The sequence below is a fragment of the Carica papaya genome, chromosome 9 (genome assembly GCF_054855325.1).
Source record: "Carica papaya isolate Zhongbai chromosome 9, ASM5485532v1, whole genome shotgun sequence".
Taxonomy (NCBI): domain Eukaryota; kingdom Viridiplantae; phylum Streptophyta; class Magnoliopsida; order Brassicales; family Caricaceae; genus Carica; species Carica papaya.
The window spans coordinates 19,729,945-19,738,689 of NC_142317.1; positions in this window are offsets into that span (position 1 = coordinate 19,729,945).

The window sequence follows — 8,745 nt, forward strand, 5'->3', positions numbered from 1 at the left end:
CAGTAATTAAAGAAAAATATAAATTTTATTTTATTCTTAATTTATTTAAAATCAAATTGAATTAGTTAAAAAAAATTGTATTTGTTACAATAGCAAAGTATTCGAGAGTAATATTCTCCATTTACTACAACTATTCGAATTAAAAGATTAAGAAATTAAAAAAAATAAATAAGAGTCGAATTAAATATGTTGTAAGAAGCTAGAGTACCTTAATTTAAAGAAGTACATTTGCACTTGCGAGGGGTGATTCTTGCTTCCAACTACATCACCATACATATCCCATTCAGTGAGTAATAATAATAATAATAATAATAAAGATTTTAAAATCAAAATCTACAATGTTTAATATTTAAAAAAAATTACTTTACTTTTTATTAAAATATAAACTTTACATTTTCACTAAAACTTAAACTCATAAATATTAAATAAAATACAAAAATTTTAACTACTACTATATTGTTATAATTAATTATAATTGTTAATAGCTATAATTATGAGCTGACAAAGTAGATTTTCATTTAAATAAAACTCGTACTTTATGAGTCAACAAATTTTAAATTCAATTAAATTTTTTATGAAATCCATAAGAGAAAAGGATATATATGAAAATAAAATTTTGCAAAATATGTAAAATAAAATATTACCTCAAGAAGGATGTTTATTTTTTCCTTCATCAATGTGAATAATTTTTTATTGCATCCAATGCCGCTACACACCTTTTTTTTTAAAAAAAGAAATTAAAAAAATTAGAAAAAAACACAATAAAGAGATATGCTAATTGATTTATGACGTCAATTTTATATGAAAGCTTACCCTTCTTTACTCTTTTTATCATATGCTTTGATGAATTCCTCACATTCGACAAGCACCAAGGTTGTAATTAAAATTAGCTAATTATTTTTTAAAACAAAAATTGTGTAAATGTAATGACCTAGCTTGCGCAAGTTAGAATTTGAATGCAAAATCATGCTGTAGAGAGTTTATTTAAGCATTAGAGGAATTTTCAGAAGTAGAAAAAAAAAAGGAATTCTAAAAATATAAAAATACAAAATATAATCTAAAAATAATAATAAGAATAAATAATAAAATTGGGAAAATTACCAAATTGATAACAAATTTGGGAGTTTATTCTACGCCATAATTAAATAGAAGTCCAAATGATTAAAATTACAAGATTTGGGGTCATTCCAAAATTTTCAAAAAATCAACCTATCTGCTTCAAAATGACACGATTTTGATTTAAAAAAAAAAATCAACGGTCTAGATCTCATCTCGCAATAGATGGCCACAATTTGATCTTATTTACTATATAAAAGTTCATGTTCATAACAAAATAATAATAAGAAACCCTAGGAGTAAATGAGCAGCGGCAGAAAGGAGGAGTAGAGGGGAGATACATGAAAGTGAAAGGGAAGAGAGAAGATTTTTTGGCATCTTGTTCGTTGAAAGGCTAAGGTAGGTCGCAGTGAGGCTAGCCTTCAGTTGGTAAGACGTAGTTGCACGCTTTCCTCTCGTTCAATATCTTCTTCTGTTGTAAATAAAGACAAATCAATGATGGGTTTTGTAGGTTAGGTAAAGAAGAGTAGTTAAAACTCCTGTGAATCACCTCGCCAAGGGTAAGAGTAGTTTATACTCTAAATGCCTAGATTTAAGCTAATATATTTGATTTAGATCATTATTTATTATAGGATCATAAATAATAAGGATTGATTATTGTGGATACTATTCAAAGAATATGTGATGACTGAGAGAAACTTGAATTGGTTGTGTTATGTGATGAAGATGGAGGCTGGAATTGAATGTGAAGTGCAACTAGGGTTTTCAAAGGTTGAAGAAAATGAAAGGGGCTTCAAGTAGGTTGGGTTGATTGTACCTGTGAGGCCCAGGCTCGGTTTACCCTAACGGGTCCGAGCCGATAAGGATTTGTAGGACAGGCTTAGTAATTAATTTGGAAAAGCAAAATGAAATTGAAATGAAAGGGTAAAATATATATAAATATATAACGAATGAGTAACCTATAAAGAAAGTCAGGTATATGAAGTTCCTAAGTAAAGTGGGCTTAATGAGGGGTCCAAACTTTTAGTGGATTGAATCTAATGAAAGGAAAAATAAATAAACATATAAAGAGGGAAAGGAAAGCCCAGCTCGAATGGGTTGAGCCCGTAGGAAGAATAAAGGAATTCTAGTGGTGAATTGGGACAAACCTGAAGAAATTAAGCAAAAAAAGAAGGAAATTAAATCTAGTGGGTCTATCCTATAGGAAGGGGATAAGAGTAATTAAAATTACAGTGAGCCCAGCCCTTAGGAATGGGTTAAGACAGAAGGATAAAATTTAGTTTGAGAGGTTACATTAATTCAAAGCAAATGGAGATAGGAAAGAATTAGTAATATTGAGAAATTAACAAATGGGTTGTTTCATTGGGCTTCTAGCCCATGAGCAAATAAAGTAAAGTTGAATGAAATATTATATGGGCTCCAAGTTTATAACCCAACAAGCAGGGTCAACTACATTTCAGGCAATGAATATAATGCCTTAAATAAATATTAGATATGTAATTTGGTTCAATAATTAATGTTGTGAATAAGCTATTTACAAAATTATAGAGAAGTCGCGATTAATCAAATTTTGATAATAATGTGTACAATGAGAAAAACATAGAAATTGTTGGGTGACTATGAATTAGTGGGGAAGTTGAATCATTTATTATGTGAATAATTTAGAGTTTAAATGTTGTGATCCATCTTTTAATATTCTAGATAAATTAAGATATTTTAAAAGTTGATGAGTTCTAGAACTTGGGAGTAATTTACGCTTGAATAAGTATGAAATTAAAACTCCCCAGAAGAATAGAATGAGGATGAATTAAGTAGAAATGCCAAGGTATTATATGATGTAAAATATCATAGAGAATACTTAGGATTAGCAGTTTAGATTTTTTGTATCATTGAAAAGTGAATATATATGCATTTCAGGATCAATATGGAATGATTATGAACTCTATCTCATTGATCATTTATTGACTATAACTATGACTGTGTCCCTGGGTGACGATGTGAATCGTAAATATGACTGTAACTATGATTGTGTCCTTGTAAGATGATGTAAATCGTAACTATGATTGTAACTATGACTAACTCCTTAGGGATGATGTTAATAGTAACTATGACTATAACTATGATGGTGTCCTTGGGGGACGATTTGAATCATAACTATGGCTGTAACTATAATTTGTGGGAGCTATGATTTTGTCCATGTTGATAGTGTGAAGGGGATGATGTGAATCATAACTATGGCTGTAACTATGACTTATAGGAGCTATGATTTTGTCCATGTTGATAGTGTGAATTATCATCTCCTTCCATGATTGTGACTGAATGATATTATGTGATACGATAATGAGTCTATGTGCATATGTGATTGGTTGTGTTAGTGAATGATGAGAATATGTTGCTATGTGAATATGTATTTTAGATAGGGTATTCTACACGTTTAAGGAAGGATATCATATGTGTGGGAATATACGCTCAAGAAAAGGTATTAGATGTGTGATATGTGTTTAAAAAATTTTATTCTATGTGTGGATAAGAATTTAAAGAATGGTATTCTATGTGTAAGCATGTGCAATTAATATGAACACGATATTGCATTTATTAAATTATGAATAAACCAAAAGTAACTTATGAGAATGTAGTTATGTAAATTATGGACATCTTTTGAATGAAATGAGGTATATGAAAATGAAAACATGTGAATAGTAAGATTGATATAGTTGTAGTAGGGTGTGGAAATCAGATGGTGATGAAGGGCCTGATAAGCTTGAGGTAAAGGTAATGGTTCGAATCAGTATATTATCTATGATCTTCGGATTGGAGTTTTAAATTATTCTTACTGAGCAAGTGGTGGCTTACTCCTTTTTATCAATTCCATAGCAGAAAGACCAAGACCAAGTTCATGGTCAAGGAAGACTTAAAAGAATCCTTTTATGAAATTGGGAAATTGTTTGTAAAGTAGATCCAAAAATTCACTGTAGAAATGTCATTAAATATTTTGTGAACCTCATGAACTGTAACTTTGAGCAAGGGATGTATGGGTCAGTTTTAGATTTTAGCATATTGTTGCTCTATTTATTAAGTTTTATACGTGTTGTAGCACTCATTTCTTAGATGAGAAATCAGGTTGTTACAGTTGGTATTAGAGCCCACGTTCCTCAAAAACATCCCTTTGTATCATGAGGTCTAGGACTCCTATAAGGTTAAGACCAAAAGAAAATAGGTAATATGTGTCTTTGGAGATGTTTTAGAACTTCCTCCTAAACATCTGGGAATGTGAGAAAGGAAAATCATAATTTCAAAAGTTCGAAGAGATGGGAGTTGCATGGGTTTGAAGTATGATAAGGCTAGGAAATGAAATGTTAGGGCCTCACTCCAAAGGCAACTAGGGATGGTGAATAAGCAACAACCATAATCAATCATAGAATATGAAACCATAGGAAGCTTAAATGTAACGAAGAAAATTACACAATAGGAGAAAATGAATAAAGAAAATTTCGGGAAGAGAACTAATTTCCCTTGAGTTGGGAAAAGAATCTTAAAGAGGTGAAGATCACCAAAGTTAAAAAAAAAAGTTTCCCCAAGTTGAAGAAAGTCCCCTAACAAAATAAATATCTCCCAAGTAGTTATGCTTTGGAAGGAACTCCTCTAGGTCACGAGAGACAAAAAAAAGGAAAAAAAAGGGGAAAGAGAATGTTAGGTGACCAAATAAATATTAAGACCTTGATGGTCTTTGGAAATTCTTCATGAATATTCTCTAGAAAGAATGGATATGCTACATGTTCAAACTCCTTTCAAGTTTCCACATAGGGATTACAAAATTGATTTAAGATTCTTAGTCATTAAACAATCATATGCTTAATGGATAAAAGCATTTTGGGAGATTGAGTAAATCATGAGCTTGGTGAGTATGAAAACTCCTACTAAATGAAACAAAGTACAGCTAATTAGGATTTCTCTAAGTTTGCTACAGACCTGAAAGAAAATACAATCCTTTAAACCAATAAATCATATATAAAAATATTCAAAAAATTGAATAAGCATTGAAGACTTAAATATGTTTTTGAGGTTCAAATATATATTTATAGAATAGTAATAATAAATATTCTACTTATATAAATTCTTATCAAGATGCCACACGGGAGTTGTATTGAGGTCAGAAACCATTGGACCTTAAATCCTCATGTGCTTGATAGATTAAAAGACTTTTGTCTTGGATGAGACAGAGTACACTTAACTGGAACTCTTCTTCCTGACACTTTTTAATCATTCTAAAGTAAATTTCCAAGGAAAAAGAGAATACATAAAGACATGTTATGACAACACACTATTAGTAATATGATAATAAATCCAAAACATGTTTTTTTTATCCTTAACAGGGACGTAAAAGATGATACAAGGTGTCAACATATTAATTCAAACCTCTAGGGTAGATATTATTTGAGTGACGCAGTGGAAGCATAGTGTGGAGTCATAACCAACAATACATATGAAAGATTTCTCTCGGGACCAACAAAGAGAAATTGTTAATGGGATAAACATGAAACTCACGCCCTAAGACTATACTCTTGGATGATCACACGAAAATCATGAAAGCCAAACCTAGTCTTAGAAGAACTTAAAGACTAAATTCACTCACTACTAGCAAGACTCTTAGATAATCCTTCCACCTAAGGAACTCCTAATGGTTGTCGATAATAAATATGGATTCAATAACTCACTATGTATTGTGTAGTGGACCATTTTTTTTAAAAAGGGGGTCGATTAAGTATTGAGGTATTTTTTATATCATTTAAATTTTCATGACTTTAGAGAGAATATAATTCAGTAGTGAATAATTTACACTAATGCACTAGATCCCATCGAACTCCGTGGTTGAGTGTTTTGGCGAGAGTAGTACTAGGATGGGTGACCTTCTGGGAAGTCCTCGTGTTACACCGGTCTTTTTGCAGATGGGGTGTTAAACGTTATGCGCGATAGGAACCATAGTCCGCCGGCGTGAGTCGCGGCGCCAGAATATTTTGCTTAATCCTTTTCGTGCATTCATTTATAGTCCACCACATGATAAGAGTGTCATTACGAGCATCTTACATAGTTGAGCAACGAAAAATGAGGTACGACAGACGGTCCGTTTATCTAGGCGTGAGTCGAGGTGTCCGGACATTTCACTTGATATTAGAACTAGAAACAGAGGTATAGTGTGCACGCACAGCGAAACAAATGACGGGAGGGGGGAGAGAAGGGAATGGAAGGGATGCGATCATACCAACACTAATGCACTGGATCCTGTCGAACTCTACATCGACTCACCACAACAATAAAAAATGTCTTAAATATCCTAACATCATATCGAATCTATGAATAATATTTGGAAGTCAAAAAATCACCGCACCTATTAAATCTTAATGCTTACCTATTCTTAAGAGTTTTGAGCAGAAAATGAAATGCTAAGGTTAAACCCTCATCTTTATAAATCTTCACATTTAAGTACGACCAAGTACATAGAGAACATATGCCAGCTAGTCACAAAATAATTTCAAAAAATTAAAAAGTATTCAAAATAATTTGGACACATGAATTTTGGGATACCCTAAATTTATCATGACATCGAGGTTGCTTAGGTAATTAAGTAAATACATTTATGAAAAATAGAGGATATGAGATATGTTATTAAGAGATTAGAAATATACTATAACATTGAGGTTACAAAAAAAAATGGGATGAATTTAAGATATGATATATAGTTACTGAGAAATTCTTATGATAATTATTAAACTAGGAATGATGTTCCTAAGTCATGTCAAATAAAAATAACAATCGCATATAATATAATGGTATAACACTACGCTTTGATGCATTTTGAGGATAAAGATAGTCCCATATGATAACCAGAGATTTTATTAAAAGACATATATGGTATATTCTAAATAATCACATACTAATGTTCAAAAATTGAAAAATAATAATTTAAATGAGGTTATGAAATTCTAGAGGTTATAAATGCTATGTTATTGAAGTTATTTAGATAATTAAAATTTATTCTTGTGCTGAAATTAGATGTGATATATATTGTTGAGAGATTATTAGAATGATGGATAAATTAGAAATGATGTTTTTTAAAAACCATGTGGATGTAATAACAATTACATATAATGTGGTTGGGAGACATTATGCTTTAATGAATTTTAAGGATCGATATAGTCCAAGATGGTAATCCTTTTGCCAGATCAAATGTTTTTGAAGAAACTATAGGGAGATACCAACAAACCCTAAGTATTAAAATATTTGGAATTAAGAGACGAATTCTTAACAATTATACATTTCTTACCTAAATTAGAAAGTAATGGATTAAGAACTAAAGAGATCCTATCAGTGATAACATTGTAACGAAACCGTTAGGTTAAAGAGGAAACTTGGAAATAAGCAAGGATATTTCTGAATCACCTAATCACTGCAAATTTGGAGGACCAAATTTTTTATATGGGGAGAAGATTATAATGACTCATTCGCATAAGTTAAAATTTGAATGCAAATTCATGCTCTAGAGAGTTTATTTAAGCATTAGGGGAATTTTCAAAAGTAAAAAAAAGGGATTCTAAAAATATAAAAATATAAAATGTAATCTAAAAATAATAATAATAATAAATAATGAAATTGGGAAAATGACCAAACTGAAAGCAAATTTTGGAGTTTATCTGCTCTGTAATTGAATAGAAGCCTAAATGATTAAAATTATAGGATTTGGGGTCATTCCAAAATTTTCATAAATTAATCAATCTGCTTTAAAAAACTCTGTTTTAATTTTTTTTTTTTTTAAAAAAATTAACAGTCTAAATCTCATCTCACAACAGACGACCATGATTTGATCTTATTTACTATATAAAAGTTCTTGTTCACAAAAAAATAATAATAAGAAAACCTTGGAGCAAATGAGCAGTGGTAGAAAGGAGGAGTAGAGGGCTGATACGTGAAAGTGAAAGGGAAAAGAGAAGATTTTTTGACGTCTTGTTCGTCGAAAGGCTAAGATAGGTTGCGGTGAGCCTAGCCTTCAGCTAATAAGCCATAGTTGCACCATTGCCTCTCGTTTAATATCTTTTTCTTTTGTAAATAAAGACAAATCAGTGATGGGTTTTACCGGTTGGGTAAAGAAGAATAGTTGAAACCGCTATGAATCACGTCGTCGAGGGTAAGAGTAGTTTATACTCTAAATCCCTACATTTAAGCTAATATATTTGATTTAGATAATTATTTGTTATACGATCGTAATAAGGATTGATTGTTGTGGATACTGTCGAAGGAATATGTGATGACTAATCGAAACTTGAATTGGTTGTGTTATGTGATGAAGATGGCGGCTGGAATTGAATGTGAAGTGCAATTAGGGTTTTCGACGATTGAAGAAGATGAAAAAGGGCTTCATGTGGGTCAGGTTGATTGTACTTATTAGTCCTTGGCTTGGTTTACCCTAACGTGTCCGAGCCCAAAAGGATTTGTTTAATGGGCTTAGTAATTAATTTAGAAGAAGAAAATGAAATTAAAATGAAAGGGTAAAAATATATATAAATATATAATAAATGTGTAACCTATAAAGGAAGTCGGGTATATGAAGTCCATAAGTAAAGTGGACCTAGTGAGGGGTCTAAAATTTTAGTGGATTAAATGTAATGAAAGGAAAAATAAATAAATAAATAAATA